Below are 27,904 nucleotides of genomic sequence, written 5' to 3' on the forward strand. Positions count from 1 at the left end.
ACTAATAAAGTATTCTCTAAATAATTTTAAAAAAAGGATAATATAAGACTACAAGAGCAAGAAGCATTTTAAATATGTTCAGGGACCATTTTCATCTTCAGAAGCAAGAATTATTTTAATGTTATACCATTGCCTTTTCTCTTTTACTTTCCTTTTTAGTTTTATTTTAGGATTCCCTATTTTTAATTTTCATAGAGATTCCTTTAACTTAAATACTGAATAGTGTCTCTGGTGTGAAGAACTATAATAGTACGCAAGATCCTAATGAGATAATTAATAATGTGAAATAGGAAGTAAAGGGCTAAAGGTGTAGGGAAAGTGAAAAGAGTAGGGGAAAGGTAATAAGGGAGAGGAAAAAAAATGAGAAAATGAAAAAATGGAAATAAAGTGTTTGTAAATGGGGAAGGGACGAGGGGGTGAAGGGAGGGAAGGGACAGGGGAAAAAAATGAGAATCAAGACCTGTCATGTAGAGGTACAAGATCCCAATGATGAATGTAACTGCATTGTATACCTAGATTGTACCAATAAACTCAATAAAAAGAAAAAAAAGAGATGGAGAAAGGGGGAAGTGAGGAAAGGGGAAAAGTGTGAAAAAATGAATTAAGATGCATTATGTACATGTACCAACACTACACAAGGAATGTAAATATTACATACTACACACATGTACCAAAGAAAAAAATTAAAAATTAAAAATATTTTTAAATACTCCCCTTGCTTCAAACACACTTACCTCATCATTCTTGGCAATGTATCTTTTACTGTAATACATTTTGTGAAAATGGAAATATTCAAGGACTTTTTACTCACATAATGAAATATAATAATAAAAAAGTATAATTTTATGTGGCTTTATGGACACTACTATGGGCCTTATCCCATTTGATTTTTCTCAGTAAACAAGATTGTAATTGAGAGCTAGTTAATAGAGAGACTGTCTTGTTCATTTGATCACAACCTGAATCTTCTTCCTCAGTCCCAGTGTTCTCTCCCCTATGCTACAGTGCATATATTTGCCTCCCATCCAAAATTGAGATAAAAATAGAAATGGTTCAAAATAGAGCAGAAACAGTGAGCACAGTGAAGAGTAGTCAAATGCATTATAAAAAGCACTAGATAACAACATAGATGCTCACAAACATTATGGTAAGTGGAAGAAACCAGACAAAAGGGGCCTCACATCCTATGATTCCATTTACATGAAATGTCTAGAAAAGCCAAACCTATGGAGACAGAAATAGATTAGTGGTTGCCTAGGGCTAAGGGCAGGAACAGAGATTAACTGTAAACAGGCATGAGATATTTTATTGGGAGATAAAAATGTTCTAAAATTAAATTATAGGGATGGTTGCACCACCAAAAATCACGAAGTGCTAATATCAAGAGAGTATAGATTTCATTTTTGGCTCTGCCACTTACAACTTGGAATAAATTGAGAAAGTAACATAGCATCTCTAGGGCCCTTGTATCAGGGTTCTTTAAAAAAAAAAAAAAACAGAAACAGTAACACATGTGAGAGAAAGAGAGAAATGGACAGGGAGGGGAAAGGGGGGCAAAGGACAGAGAAAAATGGACAGGGGAGAGAGAGAAGGACAGAGAGAAATGGGCAGAAAGAGAAGCAGAGAGAGACTGACCAGTGGCATAGTTGCAGACTGAGAACCAAAGCCAAAGAACCAAGAAAGATTATGTGTAGGTCTCATCCAAGAACAGAAGACCAATCAATGCCCAGCTCAAGACATTGCATACAGAGAGAGCACAAATTCTCCCTTACTGATATTTTGTTTTTCATGTCTTCATTAGATTGAATGATGCCTATTGCTACCATTTGCATGTTGCCACCAAAGTTCATTTTGAAATATCATCCCTATTGTGAAATATTCAAAAGTGGTGTCAGGTGGGACTTTTAAGAGGTGATTGGATGATGAGAGCTTTGTGCTTCATGAATGGAATAATCCAGTGTTTGTGAACCTATGGCACTAGTGACACAGGAGGCTCTTTGTATCACTGAAAGTTCTAAGAAGTTAGCCATCACTCGAATAATCTATTTATGGTTTCGTTGATTAATAGGTTGTCTTGAGTGTGGTTCTATTTTAAAAGCCAGTTTGACTATCTGGCCCTGTGATACTCTGAACTAGAAAGTTGTCATCAGCAAGGTCTTCACCAGAAGCAGCCCTTAGGACCTCTCAGGATGTGAAACCATGAGCTAAATGAACCTTTGTTCCTTTAAATTTCCAAATCTATGATACTCAATTACAGAACAGGAAGCAGACTAAGTAAACACATACTCATATTAAGGAGAACAATCTGCTTTACTCAGCCTAGTGATTCAAATGCTTACCTCATCCAGAAATGCTCTCAAAGGCACATCTAGAAATAACACTTAACCTTGTCAGTGGGTATTCTAGGCCTAGTCAAGTTGACATATAAATTAACCATCTCACCTCTGAATTCTCATCTCTGAAATGGAGGTTAAACTAGTATGTATTTTATATAAGGTCTACTTTCTTAGCACACTTCAAAAGCAAAAAGAAGATATTAGACATCGTCAGCATTAGGATTAGAAGTTAAAGTCATATGTAAAACAAGTTATAATTATTTATGAATAATTTTCAGTACAAATAAAACCACCAGCAAAAGAATATTAAAGTAACACTAAAGAACACACACTAAGGAACATAAATGAACACAAATAAGGGCTATGATGTTATGGATCGAAACTTCAATTCGGTGATCTATTTTCCTCTGTAGTATCTACATACAAATAGAATCGCGTTTACATTCCATCTCTGTATACATATACTTTTCATACACATTTTATATTGCATACCTATCTACCTCTGTGTATATGTGTACACATGCCTCACACATGTGTTTCACATTCCATATGTTGCATTTGTGTTTCTATGATGATTTGACTGCAGCGTTGAGGCAAGAGATAAAATGTAGATGACTCGTGAAGGCTCTGGTTCCCAAATTCTAGAAAACAAGAGTAAGCTTAGAATGTACCTGTCCTCAGCTTAGCAATAGCAAGAACTCTGGTGAGAATGTACATTTGAAGAATTAGCTTCTGTTTCGCTGATGAACATGGCCATATCCCCAGCCGATGACACACACTGACAACCTCAGGAGGGGCACCATTTGCTGTTCACTGTAGAACATCACTGTGACAACAATGGCCAGGATGACAGCTCTAGGGCCTAAGCAGCTTCCAGGCTGGCACAAACATACACTCCTCTTCTTTCCCAGGAATTACTTCCAGACAAAAGATTATTTAAAGTAATTTAAGATGTTTATTTTATCACATTCTTCCTTCCTCCTGTGAGTCTTGAGAATTCAACTCTAACGCATTGTGTTCTGCTATAAGCCTTTTAATGTCAAATTGTCAAAAACTAATTACATTTTCTTTTAAGCCAGAAAATACTTGATCACTAATTTTTTAAAAAATATTATTTAAGTCCTGGTATCTAGCATACCAGGAAATCTGCTATGTTTATACTCAACCTTCTCCAGGTCCAGAACACATGTACGAAGAATTCAGGGCTCTACCGGGACAGAGCTCCGATTCCTTCTGTGCTGCAGAGGTTTGCGGTGCTGTTTCATGCATCCTTAGCAGATTGGCGAGCCAACTTCCTGGTATAATCTAATGTTAAATAACATTCCTAAGACCATGTCAGGAGATACACTACATGTAAAATGTCACCTTTAAAACAAAAAAAGAAAACAATTATTGTTATGATATGCAATTTGCATCAACTCTTTTGAGATAATCAAAGAAAGATAACACAATGCACTGGCCAATAAATTGGCCAGCAAGAAGCAAAGGGAAGAACCTCTATATTTCCCTGGCTCCGTATTTCTTTGGCATTACCCAGGCCAGTCTGAGACCACTGGAAAAGCATTTGTCATAAGCTTTACTCTACCATGAAGTTATGATTAATACTACAGCTCAAGTACAGCGGGTTGAAAGACCACATTCATTTTCAAAGTCACGTCGCATTGATTAGAATTCACTGCAGGTTATTCAAATAACGATCCTCTCTTTCCCCAGGAGAATCTCTGTCTGATTTTTCTTTATCCTCATTAAAGATCCCAGGTGCAGACAAAGCTTTACGTATTTCTAATTTGCATTATCCTTGAAAAGGAGGTAATTCACATGCCTTCAGTATATAGCACTTGTTTTTGTACTTTGCTCTTACAATCATCAATTTAAATAAATCAAGAAATTTAGCCTTTATAAACCTTCAGACAATAGAAAATGGCAAATTTTATTATCTTTAGTAATGAGCCTATGGATTCCAAACCCTCCGTGATAAATTCAGACAAAGTAAGGCACTTTTGTTCCATTCCTGGCTGTACTTGGCTTTAAAAGACACTGATTTTTTTTTTTTTTCTTGGAGGAAAAGATTCATTTTGGAAATAAAAAGCAGCACAAAGCATTTTCAGTCCAGAGCAGAACCAAAGGTTCATCAAGCAATAAATGTGGTATTCAGATAATCCCCAACAGAACTTGATATGTTATTTGCCTAATTAGATTAATTTCTATGCAAGGACTGATCAATTATTGCCTGCGTTGAGATAATTTATTAGCTACTCTTCCCAATTTAGCATTTGCCTAGAATCATATGGATTTCATTGACATAAGGTGTGGGCCTCAAAATTATGACAAAGAATTCTGCCTTGGACTATTTTTACCTTTAGTTCTTGTGTAATGAGTTTAGCCTGAAGCAGACTGACAGCATTGTTGACATTTCATTGAGTTTCCATTTCTCAAGAGAGGAGAAATTTTAGCTAATTAAATAACGTTAGAGTGTCTTAGAAACTACAAAGGCAATACGAAACCACACTGCAGTCACACCATGTTTGTGAAGACCAATTGTGTATTTCTGAGATCTTTAGAATATTGAAGTCTGCATTATAAAACTTTAAAAGTTACTCAGAGGCTCGATGTGAGGTTGCTGGTGTGATTGGAAAAGTAGGAGGAAAAGAACTGGAAAAGAAGTTAAAAAATGATCATTTTTCAGGGCGTAGGTAAGGAACGAACATGATTGTTTTCCTGGGTATATTTCAGCTGCTTACCCATTATAACATATATTTGTGTGTGTGTTTCACGTGGAAAATCACATGGTTGTTTATAGGTTAGAACGGTCACTATCAGGCCAGTGAATCAGCATTAACCAGATACAAGGCATCAATGAAGGCTCATCTCCAGCCTCTTTAGTTTCCCAGGGACATACGGTTTGCTCTGATTTGTGAACCTATGTCTGGCGAGTCTTCTTACACACAACAATGTAGAATAAAATGAAACACTGCATTGACATTTGCATGAATTTGTATCTAGTAGAAGGATATGAAATCAAGTGCAGAATCTCACTGACTCTGAATGAAATGAAATGGAGTGCCTACTTGGCAAAAGCCAAGCTCTTTCAATTCATCGAGGAACTTTTTAACATGGAATTCAATTTTAACAAAAATAGCTGAAGATTCTGTTCAGGTATATGTTTTCCATTGCTCTCGACAGAGCATCAGCCCTGTGCATTCAATAAAAAATGAAAGCTGGGAAGGGTGGTGCGTGCCTGCAAGCCCAGCACACAGGTGGCTAAGGCAGGGGAATCATGACTTCAAGGCTAGCCTGGGCAAACTTAGCAAAAGTTATCTCAAAAAAAAGAGAGAGAGAGAGAAAAAGGTCAATGAAAATCCAAAAGGGACACAGAAATGTCACTGTGCCCATTTACTTAGAGAAATAAGGAATAAGTTAAGTCTTTCTGATGGCAAGAAGCAAGGCAATTGCTGAGAGTATGATGTGTTGAGAGCTGTGCTAATGTGCATTTGCTTCTCAATGAATAAAATTTTTGCAAAGAACGTATCACAATAAAACAAACACATTTTGTGTGTGTCCATGTGTGTAATGTGTGCGCGTGTGGTGGTGGAGTGTCTCCAATCCCAAGTACCTCAGAGAAAAAGAAACAGAGAACCTAGGGAGATTTATTTTCCCCTTAAAGCCTCAGGGAACCTTTAAGATTTCATTGACATTAATTAAGCCCACCCCAGGATCATGGGCTTGGTGGGCTTGGTGAACTTTTACTTTAAAAAGCAAGCTTGCTTGCCGGGCGAGTTTTTTCCCAAGCTCTCATTTTATTGTGGTTTCCAGCAGGGGATCTTGTTTCAAGGGATACGATCAAAGTAAAAGACGTTTCTTCTGGGACATATTTTACATAGATTAAATCTCATTATGCAACTCACTCTTTAGTCTATATTCTTTTTTATAGGGTTCTATTGTATGAAAGAACTTAACATAGAAAAGTGTGAATTTATTATTGCATCAGATACACGAGGCTCCAGTGAAGGCAGGGTCTAACATACTCGGTTTTTCTTATCAATAGTGAATTTCAGCTCACTTTCAGCTTTTAAACATTAAGATAAACTTTTAAGGAAAGGGATTCTATCATTTGGGGTTCTTTTGGCTTTCTTTCCCTGTTTTTAAATCCTCTGTCTTTTGTCTTTTTCATTTTAAAGACAGGCAAGTTATTTTGGTTGTGTTAAGGGTGTGCCATATTATTGATCATAGAAAATTGTTTTTTTTTGCTGAACCCTAGGAAGTTCAGCATTTGAAATCATATCCAGGAAATCTTTGTTTTTTTTTTTGGTTTTTGTTTGGTTTTTTGGTACCAGGGATCAAACTCGGGACCTTGCACTTGCGAGACAGGCAATGGAACCACTGAGCTAAATCCCCAGCCCTTACCCAGGAAATCTTACAATGTAGAACAGTCATTGAGAAAAAACTATAATAGTACATAGGATCCTAATGAGATAATAATGTGAAATAGGAAGTAAAGGGCTAAAGGTGTAGGGAAAGTGGGAAGGGTGAAGGGTGGGGGAGAGAATCAAGACCTATTATGTAAAGGTACAGAATCCCAATGATGAATGTAACTGTATTGTATACCTAGATTGTACCAATAAACTCAAGAAAAAAAAGAGAGAATAAACATCAGTTAATTCCACAAAGCGAATTAAAGCTACCACTAAAACTTACACTTCTGAAAAATGACAATCTAGTAAGTAGCAAGCAGTTTCATACTGGTGCATTGCTGCTCTTACCTCGGTGCCTAGAACCTGAGAAAGGTAATGATGTCTAGTACCACATCTGCTTTCCTACATTCTTGAAGGAGGAAAAAAAAAGGTCACAAAACATAAGGGTTGGGGATGTAGCTCAGAAGCAGAGCAGTTGTCTAGCATGTTCAAAGCCCTGTTTTCAATCCCTAACATCAGGAAGTAAGAAGAAAACGAAGAAAGGAAGGAAAGAAGGGAGGGAGGAAAGGAGCAAGGGAGGAACGGATAGTACAAGATTCAGTAGTCTCTGACTAAACCTGGATATTTAGAACAAATAAAGGTTAAGTTTTTCAAATATACTCCGTCAGTATGTGTGTGTTTGTGTGTTTAGGGATATGTTAAAGTATAAGCTCAATATATGAAAGGATGATATATTTTCTATAGTTTTGTTGTTATTTATTACCCCAAAAATAACATATTTTCAGACCTAATCCCATGTTTGCTGTCCTGTGGGTGAAAGCTCTGCTATAGTTCTCAGTCTCTGCCTGTGTGTTAAAGAATGATTTTTGCTGTTTTGTTTTTTGAGACAGGGTCTTACTCTATACCTCAGGGTGGCTTTGAACTCACTATGTAGCCCAGGCTGGCCTCCAACACACAGCAATCCTCCTGCCTCAGCCTCCAAAGTGCTGGGATGACAGGTGTGCGCCACCACACCCAGCTGTTAAAGAACAATTTGTAACCCTATAGGGAATTGCATTTTTCTCTCTGTGATACTCTTGCATCCTGTCCATAGTAGGGTGCTTCCTTCTGTTGTCTGAAAGAATCAGAAGTGAAGGCAGTGGTCAGTTAAATGATGAATCAGAAAATAGGCCACTCTTCCTTCTCATACTTTTTTTCCTGATCAATGCAAGCAAAATTCCCCATGTAAGAGGTTAACTCATCTTTAGATTTTGAAACACAATTAAATCAGGAGTCGGTTATGATTAGAGGTGAGAAGCTGGGGCTAGTTAAGCCATAATAAAGAAAATGAATTTACAACAAGCTCTGTACAAAATGCTGTCTTCCTTTTCTGATCATATTATAGAAAATGTACTTCCCATTACTTTTGAAAAATGAAGCTATTTATATAGCCATTCAAAAACTATTTTTTATGCAATGGGTCTTGACAAACACATATTCAGTTCTTGGTGGATTTCTGATGCTAAGTATTCTGCTGATTCTATTTTCAGAATCTTTCTCCTCCTTCTCCTAGGTTTAAAACCTCTATGATGACCTTAATAATCTTCACCAGCCTCACTTAGCTAGCTCACTTCCAAATAAATATTTATTTACATGCCTTGCACAGAGCTTGCTAATGTATGCACTATCTTTCTTAGACAATAAATTTCTAAAATCTATAATATTTATTGCATTCTAATTCTTTATGACTATTACTTCTAGTGAATTCCACTATCCAATTAGATTTTATAGCTTTTATAGTATAGCACAGAGCATATATTTTTTCTGATATAAGTTAATCTTAGATAACTTTAAATAAAATGAATATAATTATAAGCTTGTGAAAATGTTTACAAGAAAATGCATGTTTAAAATGTGCTCCTTGCTGGGGATTTAGCTCAGTGGTGCTGCCACCTGCCTTGAAAGCACAAGGACCTGAGTTCGATCCCTGCTACCAAAAAAAAAAAAAAAAAAAAAAAAAAGTGCTTCTTACCTATTTTATTATGAAATGCTCTTTTTTTCGCTCCACCCTATTTCCACTTACTTATTTTTTCTAGTTATTTATGTTGCATTTCTTTCAATGTTTGTATCTTATTATCTGCTTGTGCTGCAATCAAGATAATGGTGCAGATAAAGTCAATTGAGGCAAGAACAGAAACTGAACTGATATCACGTGAATTTTGGCCAGATGTGAAGACTTTCTCATTTCTTGTAAAGTTTCCTTGGAAAAGTAAAATTCATGACGCTGTCCTGAACTGTCGGTCTAAAACAATAAATATCGAGCAACTGGCAATTCTCCCTTTTACAGCATGACAAGCACGTACTTCAGCACTGTGTCCATTTCTCCGTACGTTAGTCTCAAAATGAATGAGTGAGTGACAGGCTGCAAACAAGTGTCCTTTTCATACTACAGAAGACAAAGAGACTCCACCAGTGCTTCCTAGAACCAGGGAATAACATCACTGCCATACAGCCAGCCAGCCATGTGCTCATACCAGCCTTGTGGGCCATGTTATCATTCTGCTCATTCCTCCACAAAACACGACTGAAAAATCAGCTACACAGGGAGCTTGAATTTTCCTATACAGCTGTAAGTGCAAGCTCTGGATCTAGCAACCAAATGGTTGAAAATTAAGACAGAGTGTATGCGCATGTTCACACGTGTGTGTGTGTGTGTGTGTGTGTGTGTGTGTTCTATATAGGGTAAGTCGTAAAATACAGCATTGTAAGAAATGTTTCTTTTATATCAAGATTAAATAACAGAATGTTTGTTTGCTTGAGTTTAAAGATGGTGTACTCTAGGCCACAGTACAGACAGTCTAGGACCATGGGGAAAGCAGGCTAGGTTTAACCTTTGCATCCAGCTGGGTAGCATTTAGTCATTGTTTTCCTCCTCTCTGATGGAAAAATAGACTAAGGTGAAGATGCCAGATATCTATAAGATTTCTTTGAACTACAGAACTATCCTTTCTGAATACTCAGAGCTGTGTTTGTGCCTAACAAGTAAAGAATGAAGGAACTTGTAAAGGACATTTAGTCGAATAATTTCATGGCTTAGTAATCTGAACGATTGTTTTACTTTGCCATTTAGCTTGTAAAAATTCCAATTTAATTTGTCTCATCTCAGATGAGGCCTTTCAAAAAATCAGCCAGGTCTTTCCTGGAGACATGGAGCAGTTTTTTTAAGAGCAGCAGCAGCAACTAGTATTTATGAACTCTGGCTGGGCTTTGCCTCATTTAATGCTTTCTGTGTATTAACTCATCTGATCTTCATGACTCATACATTGTGCATAGTCCCATTTTGAAGATGAGTATACTTAGGCACTGAGGGCCTAAGGTTTGTTCTCCTGTAAATGTGCTGACTTGAGAACCAGCGTGAACTCAATCCATATTTCAGAAGCAAATTCAGCCTTGCAGTCTAACTTCAGCCACTGGGATTACTCAAGCACCAGCCACAGGCAGATGACTTCTACTATAAAGAAATTCAGTTTCTCCACTGAAAGAGTGTTATGTGTCTCTCAAAGATCTACTCTCATCGTCTTCATTGCCCACGGATAAGTCAGGAGGTGCAACTCTGACACAAGGGAGAGGTGGTGGTAGTGAGAAAGTCTTTGACAGAAGAAAGAGCTAGTTCCTATTTCTCCATATCATTAAATATTGTTGAATATTATTTCAAATGATTAGATAATATTTAATTGTATGAATACACCATAAACTATTACCCAATTCCTCATCTAGACATTTAAGATACTTATAACTTTTGATTGTTATAAATGATACCATATAGGTGAACAGTTTATATAGCTAAATCTTTGTCCATATTTATAAATATTTCCTAAGTTCTCCCAAAGTAGAGTCTCAGTCTTGTGCAAAGGTACATAAAACTTTAAAAATTTAAAAATATATAAACAGGTTTCATCAAAGTGTGATGAAAATTGCAGTAAAGCCTTAAATCTTAAAAAGTATTACAGTAAAAGATCCAGTGCCATTTATCTTCTTCAAAACGCCCCTTGCTTAGGACACACTTGCCTCATGGTTCTTGCCACCTTTTGAAGCACTTCTGGAAGTCCCCTTTCGTGAGTGTCTTTAGCTCAGACGTCATGGCTGCCTCCATGTTTTGAATCAATTCAAAGGTCGATCAATGGCCTCCGTGGTCACTTCGACTTTAGAGAAGAGCTAGCGTTCTCACTGTGCCCGATCCCATGAATAAGGTGAATGGGGGTGCATTGTGATGTTTTTATTTGACAGAAATTGTTGTAAATGTTTTGAATAGATTTACAACATCAATGCAGCAATGAAAAGACATTTACCAAAGAGGGCTTCCAGATCCGCTTCAGAAAAAGGCAAGAATGACGGGATAAGTGTATCTGAAGCAAGGGAGAGAATCCTGACGGGGATTAACAACAATGTGACTTAAAGTAATACATTTTTAAAATTTAAACATACAAGTATTTAAATTTTAAATTAAAGTAGACTTTATTTTCTTTCACCATTCGATTTTGTTGTCATCTTTGACAATATGAAAGGCATCAATGGCTGATTCGACTCAATCAGCATTCATCAATTAATAAGGAAGTAATATACTAATGAGGAAGTTGCATAGAAATGTGTACATAGAGGTCACTTGTATTCTTTGGATAATTATCTTCAGTCTAAAGAATAATCTTTCCTTAAGACCATTTGTGAAATGATTTTTAGTATGAACTATATTATGTTTGCTTTTTTTTTTTTTTACATTATAGATTATATCCCTAGTAAAACTCATCAGGAATTCGGCTCAATCTGAAAAGCAACCACTTGAGGGAAGATTTTCTGCAAAGGGTACAGGCAGGGAAAGGTGACTCCTTAGGGATAGGCTTACACCTTGGTAATAGTCTATCATTCATCATGTCTAACGTAGAGCGCAAATTCAAATACATAATGAGATGTCACTGGTTGACAATCTTCATGAAGACAACCTGGGCACAGTCGGTGCTGATGAGGTAATCCCAGGTAAATGATACTGATGGTTACATCTGACTAGTAAGCCTATTATTTTCTAAGGAAAGGTTAAATTTACAGGATATACCATGACACTTCCTAGATTATTAGCCTAAATCATGTGAAAATAACACATCAAAAATTTCTTATAGACCCAAAACTATCAAGTTGAAATTTGCAACTCTTTGAAGTAAGGAGAGGTGTTAAAGCAAATCACAGTTTACAAGAAAAGAGCCAAAGAAGTTTGTAAAGAGAAAAGGCACATAAAAACTAAGTTGTGACATACATAATATTAATTTTAATGAGATCGGCACTTCCGTAATGTATCAGATTGTATCTGTACTGCATAAATTGGACAATAAGGTTAGACCTGTTTGTTATGTTTTAGCTTTCATGGCTTCGCAAGCAGGAGTGTCATTTGCTCCTTGAAATTAAAACACACACACACACGCTGCAACTCCCCACATTGCCTTTGATGAAGAATATGGCCTTCTAGTTCATTTAACATGAAATAACAGATTTGTGTTGATGGTGCTTTTGTTCTTGATAGCGAGAGAACTTGTTACTGAAAAATTAGCTACTCACCCTCCAGCAATTGCTAACATTCCAGTTCCTGAATAGAAAAGGGGAGAAGAGAGCAGATGGAAGCAAACAAAAATTGTATTAATAATACATAACAAAGTGCTGCTACAAATGATATTTCAATAGAGGAAAACAATAGGAAAACTGCAGTTTTCATTGGATCTTAATGTATTTATCAGTCTCTAATGCTTCCATCTCTAAGCAGTTCTCTTTTATTGACACGGCAACACAAATTGCAGAAGTAAATTGAATCATGGACTCAGAATGTAAAAATCAATGAGAAATAATTTTGTAGCACTAAAGTGAATGGTGTAATGCTAGGTATTCATTTAATTAACCATGAGCCTTTCCACATAATGCACAATCATTGCCAGCTTTTCAGCTCATAGTTGTTCCAGGAATAATGGGTTTGGGATTCATCTTTAGAAAACCTGCATTAATATTTGAAAGCGTTTAAATCCATTAGTGGGTCATCTGAACACTGCAGGTCACTTTTACATTGCTAATTGAAACAATAGTAATGGGTTATAATCTACTGTCTAATAATGCCTGGAGTGTTTTACCGCTTTTATATCTGCAGATTCCAGGAAATATGTAAATTTGTTGCTGAACTGTTATAAAAATATGGAAATTTAAGCTGCAGACATCAAAGTATTTTTTCTAAAAAAGCACGCGTTAATAAACTGAAGAGTTTACACTACATTCTGGTGTCAGGATAAATTCCTTACTCTAGACCTTCCCTGTTCTCTCTTCTCTGCTCTGGGCGCAGCATCTGGTACTCACATTTTCCACATTGCCATTAGGAGAAAGTGAATATCATTAAAGCAGTGAGTAAACAATCATGTCATTGTTTCCATATGTAAGCTATACATTGACTCAGCCTGCTGGGTCCTGGCTGCTTTTTAAATTTGCCCTACATAAACATGCAAACATTTTATTTTTCATGGAGATTTTCAACATATATCAACATTTTCTTGGATGGGGGCAGGACATGTGGCGGCAACTCTAGCATATGAAATGAGAATAAGATTTCAGTGTGAAAACATACATGTGTGCAAATACACACAGATAAAGAGAAATATAGGAGAAGGAGAACATAGCTTTCTGAATTCTCCTTGTAAATTGAATGTCATACAAATTGATACTTAACCAGCATTTTCCCTTTTAATTAAACATGCATCTCATGCACGTACCTGCATCTTGCTATGCTTAATTACAGTCTGATTGTGCAGAAAATCCAGAAAGATGCATCTCATTATAATAAAGAAAATGCTCTGGCATAGGTAGACGTTGTGTGTGCATGCATACTCATATTTTATAAAAGGAATATGTTTTTTAGAAGCACTAAGGCTCAAAGGAAAATAGAGAAATCCATTCATTCTCTCGCATTGATGAATTTGGAGGAGAGGTGAAGACTACAGGAAGCAACCTGGGTGCCTCTGAATTTGGTTCTATATCAAGAAAAGCAACATTGTAATTTCCATCTTTTATGATAGTCACAAATGTATTCACATTTGAGGAAGATATTATAAATTGATACCAAAATTCTAATTCCATCCACAGTGCCCTGGTGAGACAGCTTCTAAGGAAGGCAATATGAATTGCACACACAGACTAGAAGAGCCTGCCTATTAACAGTATTGTCTTTAGAATTCAAATGAAACATTTTAATGACTTTAATGGGGTTAAGCTAGAAAGGGGGCCAAACATCCATTGAAAATAGAAAAAAAAATTGTTCAAGAAGTACCTGAGAGAATCATGCAAAGGAATTCTGACCTTGTCAAGTGCTCACTGAAATATTCCTGCCATGTTTCCTGTCTTTATCCATGTGCTATTGAGTCCCCTTTGAAGTTATTAAGTGTCCCTGTACTTGAATCAGCAGTACAGGACAAGGAGGAAGATGAAATAATGACCTCAGAAAGCAAGTTGTTTCTTTATCAAAGACAGACAAATACCATTAACCAATAATGTAATAAATAGCTTCTTCAAAGATATTTTTCATTTTCTATCAGCTGAGGGAATTGACAAAGGGACTGGGACTTGGTACTCCACAATGGGAAACCTGTTGTGATTAAACGGTATGACAAATTTGGCTTTGTGCACCCAGTTACATCTCGTATAAGTTTTATTGTGCTCACAATACAGATAGGTACTTAAGGGTTAAGAGAAAATCCCACAATAATATCACGTATCCACTGAACCAAGAAATCCGATGTGAAGGTCAGAAATCCCTTTCTAACCCCCAGGAGTCTCTATAGCTTTACCCTTGTTGTCTAGCTGTATTATTATAATACCACACATGTGGAAGCCCAGAAAACCAAATTCTTACCTTTCCCGTTAGGCACAGAGCAGTGAATTTCAGCTATAGATACAAGAACTTGCATATATGAATTTACACAAGTTCATTCCAGCAATTCACACTCACCATTCTTCAGGGCAATAACTTAATTTTTTTAGACTTTAGAATTCTATTTGTTTCCAGAGCTGGGGACTTGGCCATCAGTTGGGAGGAATGATTTGTCCCAACTTGTCACCAAGGACATGCAACTTCCTTGTCCTTTAGGACTTTAGTGATTTTCTTTTCCTTTTAACTAATCAAAGGTACACGTTTCAGATGTAAAGGAAGCTCTTAAATGTAAGAATCCTTCTAGTTCTGGGTTGCTGGTCGTTTCCTTTGAGTACATTGAAAGAACATTCACTTGGGAAACTCGATTCTTTCCCATAACTTAAGACATCCATTAATGATTCACCACTCATTGGTTTGCTAGCTATTAGCAAAGGAAATGCCTGACCTTGCTGCCATGAGCCACAGAAACAAATCTCCCCATTTTGGTATTTGCTCTTTGCTTTAGGTCTTGGTGACTTTTTTTCTGGATTGATCTGTTAGGCAATATGCTTTCCCTTCCAAAAGAGCCATGATCCTGCTTCTGGATGAAAGGACAAGGTTAGCACTGTGGCTGAATTGTGAAATTCTTCCTTCAGCCATTCTATTGGAGCTTATGGTCTCATTTATTTAATATAGATACATAATTTGTTGATTCATCCCATAAACAAAATATATTATTTCCGTATTAAGATACATAATTTGTATATATTATTTCCATATTAAGAGAAGGATTTAAGAGCCTACTGTATTCATGTGTTTATTTATTGTTTATTAAAGTATCAGTGTCACCTGTTATTCTGAGGATATATGAATGAGTGAAGATACATACATGCATATGAGAATACACACACACACACACACACACACACACACACAATCCAGATTTCATTAATAAGATGAAATTGCTTGCATCAGTAAACTGATCTTTTCTTTCCTGTAACTTTAAAGTTCTAATCTGGTACTCTTCTGCTTTCAATTGCAACATCTGTCAAGAAGGACAGAGCCTCATCTCACTTAAACTGAGAACCAGTCCTCCCCCACTCCAGGGGCCGTTCCATCCTCAGCTCAGTGTATGGCTTTGGGAGGGGTAAAGGAGGACACCAAAGGAGCAGGGTCCTTCCAAGGTAACACTTCCCTAAAGTCACCCTACTTATCAGTGAGATGCCACCTCATCACCAGACAAAGCATCTCTCTTCCTGATTATTCTGTTTGGGGTAAGAACACATATTCCTTCTACAAGAGTTGAAAAATAGGGATATATATATATAAGATGATTCTTCCTATATTTATTACCTGAACATTACAAATAATAACTACAAACATTTAACATATGTATTTGACATTTGCTGGATATACATTTATTACCTGAACTGTATAAATAGTAACTGCTAACATTTAATGTACACAGTTAATGTGTACAGGAAATTGGCCAGACATTGTTCATATCTCTGAAATTGGGATATGTCTGAAAATCTATAGGAAGTAACCCTTTACTTGGCATAGTTTATTTTGTTCATGAGATTTAATGAGGCACAGCCTATAAGATAAAGAAAGTATAAATATATTCAAACACCACAACAAATCTGTGAGTTAAGTGTTATATTACAACCATTTTACAAATATACTGTGATATAAATGAAATCAAGTCTCTTATTCAGGGTTAGCAGTCACTAGGTGATAGAGGTAGGGTTCAAAGCTAGGCAAAGTAATTACAAAGCCTGTGTCCTTAACCTCAAGGCTTTACCAACTCTCAAAGGACACTGTTTCTTGGCTGGGGGTTTTAGTCTTCTGTCTAAATGATTTTGTCACCACAATTATTAAAATATGGCCCCACAGCTATCCTGCCCCCCCCCCAGTTACACTGAAAGTTAAAGAAACACCTTATGCTGTCTTCTTAGAGCAAGACCTGGCCTCAGATTCTAAAGAAGTTCAGCATCAGAAATGATTTAATAGTGTAATACAACCTATTATCATTATGTACTGATTTCACCAAGTGGAAACATAAGAGATTAGATTATGAAATGAGGAGATAATTGGAATAAATTAAGAAATAATTGTGGCAAAGACTAAAATCATGAGTTTTTATCCCTCCAAAACATCACCCTTAAAACATTTTACTTTTGTTAGTTTTTTTTGGGGGGGGGTATTAAATCAGATGATGTAGTAAATCATATAGATTCAGAGTAGAAAAGAGAGCAGAAAATAAAACTTGGCTTCAAAAAGGATAATAAATAATATAAACATATTTTCTTCATATTGTTGCTCCCATTTTCACCATCAAAAATAAAAATACTCATATAAATGAAATTAATAGATATGATTTTACAACTCAACCTTATATACAATAATAGCACTACTTTATTACACCAAGTGGCATTACAAGTTTATTTTCAGTGTTTAGAACATGAATGTGACAGCTTCAAACATATGGTATAGCTATGTCTAAAGATGAAATTTAAGTTAGTGAGTTAAGGTCAATGTTCTTTTTGCTTTAACTACTTACATAGAGACCACTTGAAATGTCTATGCTAAGAAGCAATGTCTGAGCAGGGAGAATCGGGCAGCATAATAAAGGTGAAACAGGTACGATCGGTCAGAATTATTAAAAAGGAAAAATGAATGATATCATACTTGTATGTGACTATATAGAATTCAGATGATATGTGTTTACAACATTTAATTTCGGGGGAAATCATCTTCTTTGAACACAATTTGAAGATGTAGAGTAAAAAGTATAGATACTCACTGAACTATTGTATTTGCTATAGAATCATACTTACTGAATTTAGAGTGTGTGTCTATATTAATTCAACTGCAAATGGAAAAATTCATGGATGGACTGGAAAACATCATTAATGTCAAGTAATTCGTTTCTTCAAATTATTCTTATTCTTTGTATTCATGGCATAGAAATGCAACTGTCAGGAAGAAACCACTGGACAGTTGTATGGACATGCATACCTCTTTTCTTAAGGTAATAATTTATAAGTGCTTGAAAGATAGAAGAGAGAGTAGAGGGAAGTAGATCATGGTATATCCTTCAGGTGAATAATTTACATCTTTGTTTTAAATAAACCACATCGAAGAATATGAATTATTTAAGATTACTTGTGTACAACTCAGTGTGTTATAACCTTGGGTAGCACATTCTTGGCCCTGGTGCCTCAGTGGTTTCAAAGGCTTTAATGTCCTCTTTAAGTGGGAAGAAGGCTTTTCACTGGGAGACCCAGACTCACAGGTTATTTGGTCTCAACCACAATGCGGCCATTAGTTTAAACCTAGATTGAGCATCTTGCTATGAACTGGCAAGAGTTTAATTACTTTTGTTTATTTTATGAAGATATTTTGCAGTGCCTTTCCTATTATAGACTATATTTTTGACAGATTTATAATCAAAGAACTTCATTTATATAAAAATATTCATTTCTTACATGCCTAACATTGTGCTAGGGGATGTAAATGATAGAAATAAACATGGGATTCTTGCCTTCAAGAATCTAGCAATGTTGTTGAGAGGTAAATAGTAAACTCATGTAAAGGTATAACATTATAATTAATTCAACCTTCTGTACCTGAGGTTCTTCCTCATCCTCCCCTCCCCAACAAAGTTAGTTAAAACACTGAGGGATATCATTTGATTAAGTGGCACTGGGTAATAAGAAACACTGTGTGAGAAATTTGCCACAAGAGTCTCAATTAGAGATAGCTACACAATGGAGAATAGGAGCACTTTCTGACTTCTGACCCGTCCCCACAGCAGTGCTCTGACAGGCGGTGTGGGAGAAGAGATGCATATTCCTCATTTAGGAAAAGTGTAAGACAAAGAGACAAGAATGGACAAGAGGCAGTTGAGGAATAGGAAGGTGACGATCAATAAAAGTCACGCCAAGAGAATACGGCTGGGTAAGGATGGATCCCAAACAACTTGGAATTCATTCATTGGATAAATATTTACTTGAGCAGCTATATTTATTCAGCAGTGGGCTAGGAACTGTGGATGCAACTCATAAAAAAAACAAACAAAACCAAGACACCCACCAACTCCACAAAATTTGGCATCTTCTCAGGAAGAGAAAGATAAGAAAAAAGAAAATCTGAAAAACACTGGAGAGGTAACTCACTCTCGTTTGGTGGGTTAGACCAAAGAGATATGAAGGAGTTTGCAGGAAGAGGATTGATGAGACAGGGGAGGGAGAAAACAACCTAAGAATGTGAAAGTCAGCTGAGTAACATGCTCTGCTATGCTTTGCAATATGTCTTGGGTGAATGGTGCAAAATCTTAATCATCAAGATTAAGATATTATCTAGAATTGTGAAAAAGAAGTCCAGATTTCAGGAGTTCTCATAATGTATAAAAAGGGCATGAAAGGCAGAAATGGACTAGATTTTGACCACCCAAAACTTTTCAGGTTGGCAGGAAAAGTAGAGAATTAAACCCAGGAAAACCATGAGAGAACATTTAAAATGTTCAGAAACAACCTCAGGTAATCTAGACTCGAAGAATTTTCTAAATAGAAACAGACATTTCATAAATCAGAATTTCATTTGGGGGGGCCTTATTTAGGCAGAATGTAAAAGTCTTTCCCTGTTGCAGTGACACCATCAGAAGTTCATGGTCCCTTTCCCTAGTGGCCCAGTTGTGTCAGAGATCATCACATGGTTTCCTAGAACTTCCAATCACAATGTCATTGTGAGGAAAAGGCAAAGACCAAGAAATACAATTTATGCCTCCTTGAGGGTTTCTAAAAATTACATCCTAATATGCCCAGCAATATATCGTCTTCCGTTTTGTTTTGTTTTTAAGGAAAGAAAAGATCTGCCTGTTCTCAGGCCCCATACACCATAGCAGATTCAGAATATGACAAACTGCAGGGCAGTAGTGTATATTAAAACATAAAGCATTTCACCAACTTAGGCTCCACTGTCAGGACACAGGTAGAGCCCACAAACCTTCAGAGATGTGATCTGAACTGCTGACCTCTGAAACTCAGAGAAACAGAAAGCCAAGTGAGCAGAACTACCCTGGTCACCTCACCCTGTGATCTCTGGTGAAATGCGTCCCCATTGAGCATTTTCCACTCCTCCCCATCCCCCTTGGTAACAGTTCTGAGAAAGGATCAGCTTCAGCTGTGCAACATGCTGGCCAAAATTTCAGAAACCCTGGAACCAATTTATTCCATCTGGAAATTAGTTTCAGCTTTTATTGCTGCAGAATTTAGTCCAAACCAGCCCAGTTTCCAAAAAGAGGTCCCTGCTCCTTCACTGTCAGAAGTTTCTCTTTTCTAAAGTGCACTTATTTAAAAGATGTAAATGATAATGAGTATCAAAGATCTGGTTTACACCAACTACATTTCCAATATAGTGTTTCCCCTAGGTTGTTTCTTTTTATGCACAGGAAGAAATTCTACCATCAGTTACTACAAAAATAGGAATTTGGAAAAGTTTTCTTTTCTCTTGTAGATATATATTATATCTATCTTTTAGTCAATTTTTCTCTTATGCCAGGTGATGACTCAGTTGCTTTCCTAGAAGAGTAGCTAGATGGGCTGCTTAATCCTATTTTGGGGGGGGTCAAAAAAATACAGGACAAAATATTAAGTCTAATAAAACTGTGGCTCCAAAATCCATTTTTCCAAACATATCAAAAATATACAACATTGAACATTTCCAATAGCCTCATAGTAAAATTTCTTTGTTTCAGTCCATCTGTTACTGATTAAACATTTTATATTTCCATTGTGATTAATTATGCTATTTATATACTTGAAAATGATTTGTTTGGAAAGGTATGGTCTAGTGTAAGTCTTTCATTTCTGAGAATGACAGGCCCTCCATAATATAGAGCAACACTATGCACGCAGGAAATTCACCATCTGCTTTCTTCTGCTCTTATAACAAATTACAAACCTATAGCAAAATAAAATTAAGGGAAAACAGAGTATAAATAATGCTAATGGTATTCATTTGAGATGTTCAAAATGTATCCATTTTTAATTAAGCCAATATATTCTCTTAGTCCCCAAAGAAAATTGCACTATTTTATTGTTAGCTACACCCAGCTTTTAGGTTAAATTGCCCAATGGCCAGACATTTCAGCCTGGTCTAGGAGCCCCCTTAATTCCTTCTAATCGAGGCTGACTTTATCAGGTGTTAGGACAGACCAGGATGGTGTACGCCAAGCCCGGGTGTACCTTAATCCCCTAAGGGGAACTGGATTACGGTTGTAGTCAATATAATTGAGGGGAAAAAATGCTCTGGAAAATGTGCAATAGAACATTTTCCAACAAGAATGATTGTTAGTGACAATAAACAGTAAAGACTTTGTGCCAGCAATTTCCCACCATTTGAAACTTAGCTATTGTTTCATTTTTTCATGACCAAACAGTTATCTGAAAATGCACAATAAAACCATTTTCTTCTGCCTAGCCAAACTGTTTTTAGTGAAATTTTGTAAATCAAAACAAGATTATTCTCCCATTAACATAAACTTATTCCAAATTTTGGGTTTTGATCTCTTTTATTATTTTTGAATGATCATCATCCATCCTCAGGAACAAAGAACTCTACCAACCAGTGCCCCTAAATACACTTATCAAAGGGAGCCAGGAGTCACAGCTTCTGGCTCTTGTTTTTCTAGTCGGTGACCCACTATTTCACACACCCAGGGCCTCTGTGGCCGTGTGCTTTGCAAACCATTCGTTCGCTCTGTGTGTCTCTGATTGTCTTTCCTCTCCTGTTTTCTCGATCCCAACTGAAAGCTCTTCTATGACTTCTGGCATCTCTATTAAGTAGTGAACCGCATGGAAATGATTAACTTTTGAACTGCAAAACTGAAAACACTCTCGTGCACACTGTGGAAATGAAACATGTCATGTAGCAAACGGGTTCCCCTGATGGAGTTCGCAGCAAGAAAGAAAAATCGTTGGCTGAGATTTCAGTCGTGTTGTTGCCGTGGTAGATCAAAAGGCTGTGATCATCCTTTCTGATAGCTCTTTCTGCCCCCCCTTGGTAAACAGCCTCTGAGTGAGTTCATTAAATATTTAAACAGCCCTGGTATATATTAATGTTATCAGACACATGAAATATGTCTGATGGATTTATTCTGCCGTTAAGGAGCCATACCCCAGTGTCCCTCCTGGGACCGAGCTCCAGCTGTTTAAACTATAATTCCATCACTAGGAGGCATGGTGAAAGCACTGACCTCTTTGAAATGGACTGGTTGCTACTCAGCCTGTAAATTGCAAATGAAACCTTTCTGTAATAATGTTAAAATATGCATGCATAGAAATTAAAGCACTTGGGGTCACTGGCAAAGCCTGATGTGTTTTCTGTAACCTCTAAACAGCTGGTAGTAAGAATCCAATAAACCAATGCCTGGAGAAGATTAGTGATGGGGGTATATGAGTCTTTTTGAGTTGAATAGCTCTTCCACCATATATGGGGGAGTTTTAGTCAACTCTCTGAAGCCTCTAAATTTCTAATTCCATTGCTACTTATTTGTTCCTGTTTCTCAAAGAAGATATGTTGATAGCATGGTATTCTTATTCTCCATAAAATCAATCTAATATGAGACTATGCATGAGGTTCTTCAAACTGTGGCCTAATTTGTTGTCCCATTTTTATCTACTTGAAGCATATAAGAAAAACCATGACAAATAAGATAAAAGACGTCTTTGCCAAATCTTCCATGTGAAGCAGAAATGTTTTTAGCTCGCTGGTGGTAGACTATCCATTCATTATGAGTGCGTCTGCTTGACATCAGCTTAACTTGATTTGAAAGTTCTCGTGTGACTTATAAGAAATATCGATAAAGCCAAGTGCTGACATCTCTTTAAAACGATAGTTTCAAGTTTGTGAATTGGAAGCACTGGACTAATTTTCTTAAGAAACTTGTTATTCTTGCTGAAATCATCAAACAGGTGGCAGACCCAGTATCAGAAATACAAATGAATCTTAACACCCATCCATGGGTGTCAGCTAGCAGTATACAGATCCCAAAAGATTTGATAAATAGACCAATGGCCTAAATCTAAAAAGATAATAATGGCAATAAAAGAAAAATCCTACATTTTATTATTTTGGGGAAATTATATAGGAAAATAGCATTAGGAAAATACAAAGAAGGTAAAGGGTGGAATACATTTCTCAAAGAAGTTTGGAGATCAATTAGCTGACTCCAGCCTTTGCATATTCTTTAGTCTGTGAAAAAGGTTAATGCTAAAATGTGCATGTGAGAAGCAGGGAGGTGGCAGCAGGTCTGTGCTTGGAAGGAATAAAATTAAAACAAGCAGAAGGGCTCTGTAATCTAGCAAGTAATGGAAGGAATTAAGAGAAGCCCCTTGGCTACATGTACAAACTTCTGTAACTATGTCAGTCTATCTAGGCCAGACATAGATGACACAAATCCTTTTTTACCTCTAGCTACTAAGTATTTCTGTATTTTGAGACCACAGTTATACCACAGAATTGAGAGTCAATAGACTGTTGAATAAACAATTCCAATAATACACAAAACTGGACTTAGTTCTTCCATGAGTAAAATAAACAGATTTTAATTGGCTTCAAGCTTATATGAATCAACTCCACAAAGACTGCCAATAAAAGCTAATGTAGTCTTATTTTTCATTGGTCCACATAGAAGTTAGCCCATGGTAGACAATAATCTAGCCTATAAAACTCATTGGTCACACTACTCCTTGATATTCTTGTTTATCTATACAGTCTATTATCCTTTGGAAATGACAGAGCTGAATTGAGGACTCTCAAGAGGAAGCAAGATGCCTAGAGAGCTGAAATGACCTCAGATGATCAATGGCAGGCAGCACACAGTAAGTGCTCAGTAAGTGAATTAAAACTGGATTAGGAACACTGGGTACTAGAGTTGGAAAGGGGATTAGAGCTGAACTGTATGGTACCAGTTATTACCATGAGGCTACTTGCTGGGTATGCATTATAAAGTTAATTTCACCAATATATGAAGAAAAGCTTAACAACAAGTACCAATATCTGAAGATTAATGGGCTGCCTCAGTACACGGTGAACCCTCTAACATTGGAAGTACAGATTACAAATGATTTGGTTTGGTGAAAGATCACCATACGCAATAAGTGTGGACGGGATGACTTGCAATTGTTCAAATTCAAAGGATCTGCACTTTCTTAAAGACCTTAAAGAAGGATTAAGGGAAAGGATATCCCGGAACACATAAATGAAGTCTCTAAAAGAGAAATTATACAAAGAGGTTTCCAAGACAACACTTCTAAAGTAGTAATGTTCACTTTTTCCATAGTGAAAAAATGTATATGACAAAAGAACATTCTCACAAATTCAGCAAGTCCAATTCGGTGTCCCATTTAGAGAGCAACACTTTAAGCAATTAAAACACTATTTGAATTTCACTAGAGCTTTGGAAAAAGATATATTTAGTGGTTATTAACCCAGTACTTATCCTTCCATTGCACAAAATGCCTCTTTTCCTGAAGAATCCCCTGCAGAGAATTCCCAGGCTGGGACAGGGCAGCTGCCTTTCAATTGGCGTCCAAACCACAGGGCATAGCCAATAATAACTTGCAGTTAAAGTAGCTGCAAAAGAAAGATGGTAGTCATTTAAAATAATTTCTGCCCCTGGAATTTTTCCCTTTTTGTTTTTAATTACTTAAGGGTCAATTCACCTAGAATTCTGGGTTTAGCTCCTTTAAATAATTTTTTAAAAGATCAAGGTATAGGCTTAAAGCAATACGGGTACTCCTTCATGGGACATAAGCTTTAGGGAACTAAAGATAGGTTAATTCCATGCCTGGTTCATTCCATGGGCCATTTAACGAGAGTCTCTAGAATTGTTCAGCCAATAATGAACTCACAGGATGTAAAGGTAATCACTGCTGCAATTATTAAAATTTACACCAGAATTCTATTACCCTTTCTACAGATAAGTGTTTTGTATTAAGTGGTCTAGAAGAGATAAGTGAACAGGTTCAATAACACCAAAAAATATCTGCTATTTTTTCTTATATTCTTTCTCCCTTGTTCCTCAAACATCAGATTATGCTCTTAGATAATTGCAGGGAAATATTTATTCTTATTTTTGCATAGTAATTTAAATTTAAATCTGCTTTTTAAAGGCATCAACTCATTTAATTTTTACCACCCAGGCTCTGTTCATTATTGATGGTATTAAAAGCAAATCTCAGCTTCACAGCTACTATGGAGTACTATTTTAAGCACTTTTTATGTGTTACCTCATTTGATACAGCCATGTGATAAATGTTATCATTTTCCCCATTTTACAGATTGAAAAAAAAAAACTTGAAAGGTTAGAGATATCAGTGCAAGCCACACAACTAGTGAGTGATAGAACCAACATCTGTGTTCAAGGAGCTTCCTGCTTTACCCTTAAAGTGGCTTTTGTCTTCACTTTCCATGCAGATACATAGATTCTGCCACCATTAGTGGGAAGTTTTAAAAAGAAACATGATGGGATTTGTCTTTGGGGTAAAGACATATAATCTGAACACAAGATTTCCCTTTGACTCTCATAAACTTAGAAATAGCCACCATAATCATTATAAAGGTAAACAATGTGAAATAGTGCATCAGAGATTTCAGTAGTGTTGTAAGAAGACAAAAAAGTAAATCACTTATTTGGTCCCCTGCCACAGTGTCCACATATCAGCTATAAGCACACACCAAGTATAATTTAAATGATCTTGTATGGTTAGTACTTGTTCAAAAACCAAGTAATTCTTAATATAACAAAAAAAACCCACTGTGGTTATAATCCAAGAGTTTCATGTTAAACACAATGTGTAGCATTTCCTAGCATGCAAAAGTATGTTAATCACTTTGTGTACTTATGAAAACAATCTGAGCACAAGACCTTTTTAAAAGCTAGTTGAATGAGAAATAGGATGAAAAAGGCTAACGGTGTAGGGGAAGCAGGAAGGGTAGGGAAAGAAAACAAGGGAAAAGAAAAAAAATATGAGAAGATGAAAAAAATGGAAATAAAGTTTTTGTAAATAAAGAAGGAAGGAGTGGGTGAAGGAAGGGTAGGGATATGGGGAAAAAATGAGAACCAAGACCTGTCATGTAAAGGTACAAGATCCCAATGATGAATGTAACTGTGCTGTATACCTAAAATGTACCAATAAACTCAACGAGAAAAAAAAGCTAGTTGATTACCAGTCCATACAACAGTAAGAAATGTATGCACTATTAGCAAAGTCTTACTCCTCCTTTTATGTTAATTACTGTTAGAAAATAAAATGTATTCACAATAACAACTATGAGTCACATCCTGTGGACCTTTCAAACAATGCCTGGTCATTATAGAAAACTACTTGGCTGGACACTTTTCAACCACATTGTTCATATGTGTGGACAAATCCAGATTCATCTCGTTGTATTTGTTCATTTAAGAAAAGAAATGTTATTACTGTCCATGCAATAAATGGGTCTACTAGATTGGGAGAAGTCAAGCGTATTCTGATTCCACTGACTGCTTCCAATTATTTTCCAAACATTTTGGTTTTGAGGAAACTCAAAACACATTTCCTAAGTTCTCTCTTTCTTTAAAACCCATGTGTTTGGTAAGATAAATTTAGTCCATATGTTTCTGATTCGTTTTGAGTTAACTCATCAAATTGCTGATTTTTAAGATCTATTTGATGTCCAAAAGCTTTTTGATGGTTGTGATTTTTCCCTCTGAAAGAGTATTTTGTTTTTCCGTGTGTAAACAAACATGGATCTTAAAGATTCATGCTCCATATACCAAGGATTTGAGTGGGTGCTAACTCATTCAAACCCATTTCCCTCACCCAGGGGAAATGCTAACGTGTATAATAGCTTAGAGAGCTGAGATTGATTTTTATTTACATGACTTCTCTTTCAAACCCAACCTGAATCATGCTACGAGTACATTTTATGAAATCTAAAAATGTTTGATTTAATTTAATCAGGAGATAAAATCAACAAAACTTTTCTTGATACATGCCCTTGTGGGGGGAGGCATGTACATACTGGAGATGAAAGGAAAGACAGAGAACATGGCCACCCTAGTCACAAGAGTCCTATTGTTTGTTTAATGTCTCACCAAAATGAGACTGAATCATAACTTATTCAGGACAAGTTTACATGGGGCTTTATAAGTCTTGTTATGTGACTTTTTCAAAAATCCAGATATTTTAGATTGGAATATATATAGGGGAAAATCTCTGGCTTGGCTTGGCTTAACTTTTCTTGAAAGTGAACTAGAAGGAAATGAATGATAAATGTTGGTCTGCCTATATGATTAAAATACTGTAGCTCAAGGCAAGGAGACCCATCATCAAACACCATTGGTTTTAATACCCCCACTGAAAGAGAAGCTATCAGATGAGGCCCCAATGAGTTATTCCCCATGAATAGGAAGTGAAGAAAAAAGGATTTCACAGATCCTGTGAAACCCCAGACTGCCCTGAAGCCTAAAGCAGTGTGCATATAAAAGCTAGTATCCATCTCCTTGTTGTCAGAGAAAATGTGGGGAGTTTTTTGCCATGAAACATCATAGTGAACTGATTTTCATGCACAAATATCTGCCCAATGTACACATCTGCAAAGCAAACATACATCTAGCCCAACAAATTTGTACTCTATCTTAACAGGTAGATGTCTGCATTACAGATAGTTTTACTATGCAAAATGTTTCCTTACATTGGAGCACCTGAAGGGTTCCTGAAATGTGGAACTCAGCCCCAGTATGAGAAGTTGGGACATTCTGATGCTTTGATTAACATGGAAAAGGGCAAAGGAAATGTTTTCTTGCCTGACTTCCAGGAGAGTTATTGGCTGATGTGCCTAGAGAAGCTGTCCTTGCTGCTGCAGAAGTAAATGTCACCCAGTCCTTGTATGAGAAAGTTTGGGATGATCAAAACTCTTCCTGCTCCGATGAGGAAAAACCAAACAAAGAAAATAGCTATTTCCCAATCCTTTCTTTAAAAAGGGTACAAGCCAAACTCGATTGATTATTCATTTTTTAATGACTTCTTTTGCAATTGTATTATCTTGAATGAAATATTGAAAACACTGGATTTTTTTTTCCTAAAACAACAATAACAAGAACAAACTGGATTAATGCAGATCTCTTACTATTCAATTCACTTACCAAATTCCTCTTGCAGAAACAGTACCAGGAAAATATGCATCAAAATGTAAGG

Source organism: Fukomys damarensis, unplaced genomic scaffold (genome assembly GCF_012274545.1).
Source record: "Fukomys damarensis isolate Sample0158 unplaced genomic scaffold, DMR_v1.0_HiC HiC_scaffold_5, whole genome shotgun sequence".
Lineage (NCBI taxonomy): Eukaryota > Metazoa > Chordata > Mammalia > Rodentia > Bathyergidae > Fukomys > Fukomys damarensis.